Source organism: Mytilus californianus, unplaced genomic scaffold, assembly GCF_021869535.1.
Source record: "Mytilus californianus isolate M0D057914Y unplaced genomic scaffold, xbMytCali1.0.p SCAF_1, whole genome shotgun sequence".
In the NCBI taxonomy this organism is placed as follows: domain Eukaryota; kingdom Metazoa; phylum Mollusca; class Bivalvia; order Mytilida; family Mytilidae; genus Mytilus; species Mytilus californianus.
In genome coordinates this window covers 33,869,418-33,874,630 of record NW_026262581.1, presented here as the reverse complement: position 1 = coordinate 33,874,630, position 5,213 = coordinate 33,869,418, and the positions used below count along the sequence as shown (strand labels likewise).

At 33.2% G+C, this 5,213-nt stretch overlaps 1 long non-coding RNA gene across 1 annotated transcript; it reads right to left on the bottom strand.

Moving 5' to 3' along the window:
• Positions 1 to 260: 260 nt before the first annotated feature.
• Positions 261 to 1,886, bottom strand: LOC127719416 (uncharacterized). The gene is made up of 2 exons (XR_007990293.1): positions 1,716 to 1,886; positions 261 to 746 (listed from the first exon to the last, which is right to left on the bottom strand). It is a non-coding gene; the product is annotated as an uncharacterized LOC127719416 (long non-coding RNA).
• Between the last annotated feature and the right edge of the window lie 3,327 nt (positions 1,887 to 5,213).

The window sequence follows — 5,213 nt, the reverse complement described above, 5'->3', positions numbered from 1 at the left end:
ACTGTCAAGTTATATATTCACAGGAGTGTTGTTGAATAAATGAACATTTTCCCTTTTTTTACATTATGCTACCTTTATGCTACAAAGGTAGCATTTCCATTCTCATGATATACAAAGATATTATAGAGTGGCCTTCCAATGATAGTCATACATGTAAATCATTGTCTCATTGGCAATCATACTACATCATCATATTGTTATACATGTATGTAAAAATTATGTACATGTATACTTTGTAAACGTAAAGAAGACAAATGAAGTTGAACACAAGATATTTATTTGCATTTTTATCCGTATAGTCTCTGCACAACTGCCACTTCTGTTTCAAATTCAATAGATTGAATGCGGAGTCTTGTATTTATTCTTAGTTCAATGATGTCACCATCACTTGCACAAAAATTGCATACACATGTACATCAAGTTTGGCATATGAACTATGATATTTGAACTACAATAATGTGGTGTTTTCACAGTCAGGATAAGCACATGTCATTTTCTCTCTTACAAAACCATTTTTTAGTATCACATTGATAGTAGTACATGTAATCGGTCCACTACATGACTGTGCAGTAACATTTGAAAAAAGTCATCACTAATAGTTGTTCCTGTCTGCCAGGGAATCTTTTTTTCAATCAGAAAGGCTAGGGAGTCCTACATTCAGCACATGTATGATATTACATCTCTTGTATGCTGCACTGTTAGGTAAATTTGATCAACATCTTTGTTCTTTTATAACATGCAGGATCCTGTTAAAAAAAAAAATGCTGTCAGATACTGAATGTAAATATACACATATATAAACTTGTAAATGTCACCAAAGTGGTGGAAATAATGAAAAAAACAATTTATATACACAAAACCGGTATGTCTTGGGAAAGTAATTCCTGTGATCAATGGTGATGGGTACATTTGTTCTTTAAAGATGGACAATTTTATAAACTGTAGCCATGGACAGGTGCCTGTCTTTATATTGAAGAGAATGAAAATGGCCGACAGCTTGAATGGTCATTTTCAATTGTAAATTGCATCAAAGCTGGTGAAAATATGGAAAAAAACAACTGTTATACACAAATCCAGTATGTCATAAGAAAGTAATTCATGTGCTGGGAATAATTATTCTCTAAAGATGGAAAAGTTTATTGACTGTAGACATGGACAGGGGCCTGTCTTTATATTGAAGAGAATGAAAATGGCCGACAGCTTGAATGGTCATTTTTAATTGTAAATTGCATCAAAGCTGGTGAAAATATGTAAAAAACAACTGTTATACACAAATCCAGTATGTCATAAGAAAGTAATTCATGTGCTGGGAATAATTATTCTCTAAAGATGGAATAGTTTATTGACTGTAGACATGGACAGGGGCCTGTCTTAATATTTAAAATTTGAACGTGGCCGACAGCGAGAATACTGAATTTTAATTGTAAATTGCATCAAAGTGGGTGACTTAATGAAAAATTCAACATATTTACACAAAACCAGTATGTCTTGGGAAAAATGATTCATCTCATAAATGGTTTTATTCCTTTTCGAATGAAAAGGTTTTAATAAAAAATACGTCCGTGTAAAAAATTTTCATAACGTCCATGTCGGCCAAGCTTTCCCCTTATTATTGACCACAATAAAACGTTAATCGTCACAATATTTTAACTAACAATTACTACAAACTGAATAAAACAAGGTAAATAATTTACGAAATTGAAATATATACTTACATAATGCTGTTTTGAAAAGCTTGATGTAAAATAAAAATCGAAGCGGTGGTGAACTTGTCATGATCAGATGCAAAATGGCGATCTCGTTAAAGTCTCGTGGGATGCGTGTTTTTAATTGGATTTCGCTGACCACTGTTACAGTTGCCAATCTCTGTGTATATATGTCTCTGGTCTAACACATGTACACAGTGATGTTTGTTTACAATGGAGAGCGAAGAGAGAGAGCGGGCTAAAACATAGTTAACAGTTCCGGACAATAGAGCCTATTATGGCGCAGTAAGTAATTTCAACAAAGTGAAAGACTTTTCTGATTCGTGTTGAAATATTTTTTTTAATGGCAGTGGCTTTTTTGCCGGCTTCACCAAATACTCTGTTTAGACGGCTCTTTTGATAATTCATAGCCAGAAATTAGTAGTACTTTTGCTAATTAATATTCATAATATGTAAATGAGAATTGTACCACGTGATAATAGTTTGAACTGGACTGGCTTGATATCATTAAAATCTTTAAAACACGGATATTATAAGTTGCCCGTCACAGAGTCCTTGTTTATAATCACTCTGATATTTCCGTAAAGTTGTCAGGCGGTCAAAATCAAAACAATGAACGCGAATTTAGTGAATTTTTCGTGTTTTCGTGAGTTTATTCTTCTTGAAATAGAGGCATTTTAACTTTACGTGGGAACCTAGAGTTCATCGACTACACATACAAGGTTTGGACTTGCTTATTCTTTGGACATTCAAGTTTCAAGTTTCACCCCGGCAACCTGTATTTCTAATGACCTTGTTAGCCAATTTTCAACACGAAGTTTGCAGATTTGACGTTTCAGCCATTTTAGCCTGTATTTTATACTGCAATGTTAAAAGCCTCTCGCTTCGATTTTTAAAATAGCTCAGGAACCTTGATTTTTGCAACGCCAGTCATTATATTTCGTTTAAATGTTCGTATATTGTTGTGTATATTTATTTTCTGCCCCGGCAACCTGTCTATCACTTAAATCAAAGTTAAAACAGACATTTTTTCTAAATTCCCTATCATTTCAATATAATTTCCGTGACCCGTATCCGATTTCTTTAGTATAATATTCAAATAAGCAAAGTGGCGTTGATTTCTGGATATGTGTTGAGTCCTTTAATCAGGTCGCAAACAACCCCGCAAATGAGGAAATCCACAGTTCTTGAAATCTTTTTTCCCCTTGTGCAAGTTGTACGTGGTGCTTGAAGAAAAACTGCTGGAAGTGGTCCTCACTAATCTGATCTAATCTAACTTATCTTTAAACCCCCTTTGTAGAGGAACCATATTTTCATATGTAGAACAGGTGCTCTCTTTATATACAGTGCTGCTTCTCCTTCCACCATTGGACATCTAACCATATGTACATGCTCAGCTCGGGTGCAATCTATATACAGTGCTGTTACTCCCTCCACCATTCGATATCTGATGTGCGCATATTTACATTGAAGTCCTACCCCCACACAGTTACTACTATTTCTATTACAAAATTTAAATACCAATACCAAAACTGTGTTGGTCCTTTCCAAAATTTGGTGGTCAAATCCTTCGGACCACCACTTTTCGATAACTGTTGCCGTGTTGGAATCCCTTAAATTTTATTTTTGAGGTTAAATCTTAAATGAGTGACTCACTGACTGTCCCCAAGAACATATATATATTGACATATAGATATATACTGTCCCTCAGACAAGGGGTCATTTTACTGTTGAGTGTTGGTAGAAAATAAAAAAGAAAAAAAAAAGTTTTTTTTTTACTTTAAAGCGGGAAAACTTCATTCTAATTTATATTTGGACCAACTTTTCTAAAAGACTTTAGAGAGGTGCACATATTTTTTAAAAAATAAAGAATATTTAAGTCCAGGAATATTACAAAATTCTTGGACATGTTTTGACTATTTATTGCAATATAGATATATAGTTCTTTGGGGAAAGTTTCTTAAAATAATACAAATATGTGCCCTTTTGTACTAAAAAGAGGTTTTTACAACAATAAAAATTTTATCACTTGAAATGTACTACATGTAAGAGAGATATATATTTATTACATTCTTCCCAACCTGTTAATTTATCTTTAAGATATGTTAGATACTGATTAATTGCAGGGGTGGATCCAGGAATTTGTCAGTGGGAAGTCACCTTATGAAATCTTAAATTAAAATTCATTTTTTTTTATTGATATCATGAAAATAGATACAACTATAGAATACACAAGTTACACATGATTTATAAAATTTATTCTAATTTCATTGTTCTTGGATGCCTGCGTGCAAACATGTCAACGATCACATCAAATTCTAAATCTAAATTGTACGGCACGTGCATTAGTGCAAGTCCATTTAGTCGATCCTGGCCCATTGTTGCACGTTTGTACTGATACTTTTGTACATGTATAAAAAATGTATGTAACTTCAGGGGTTGTTTCTTTAATCTGATCACTTTTATTTGTATCAATGCTAGGTCCATTACAAGTCGTTTGTACTTCAGAGGGGGCTGATTTGTGGCGTTTCCTGAAGGAAAGGGTATAAGTTACTAAAAAATTGGAATGATCGGAACTTTTAGAGAAACAGATGATAGAACGGGGGTATTCAATATAGAATATATATTTATGTGACTTAAAAAACTTTAAAATTATATATGAATTTTGGCATCACAGTGAAAAAACATTATTGGTCGAGAAAAGTTATTATACAAACTTTAAAAAGTTAGATAAACGTAATGTAAATAAAAGTATGAATTACCTGCTAAAAACATCTAAGATTGAGGACTGTATCTTCGTTTTTGTCGAGCCTGCGACTTTTGTCGCAAAAGGGGAGATATAGCGATCCTACATTCCGTCATTGTCGCGATCGTTGATTACATTTTCATTGTATAAACATACATGTCAAGGTACATGTATTTCGCCTTAAGGTAAGTAAGTCCTTGACGAGAGACTTTTGTTATAAAATACATATCTGTCGTATTCAGCTTCTAAAGAATTTAGAAATCAAGTGAAAAACAAATGGAATTATGTGAATTCGAGGAGAGGATGTGATAGATAATGAACTTTTAGTATTTTATGTACTTAATCGCTCTTGCGTATCTAGAATACATATGTTTAATAAGATGGTTTTAGATTTTAAGTTTTCAAACATGTATATTTTCTAATCCCCTCTGAATTTATCTCCATTCCTAATGTTTTATTTTTTATCTTGATTATCACTATCTGTACAGAGCACGTCTACCGGACCACTTTTTTTTATACGCCCGTTTACGGGACATATTATGGTATACCGCTGTCCGTCCGTCTGTCCGTCGTCAACATGTCGGACATTAACTCAAAAGTGCTTTAACCAATTTGCATAAAACTTTGGTGAATTGTTTATATCTATTGACATGATCTCCCTTTCGTTTTTTATAAATTTTAGATTTTACGTTTCGGAGTTATGGGGTTTTATTCATTAAAAAAAGGGGGATTTTCCAGTTTTTGGACAATAGCTCAAGAAT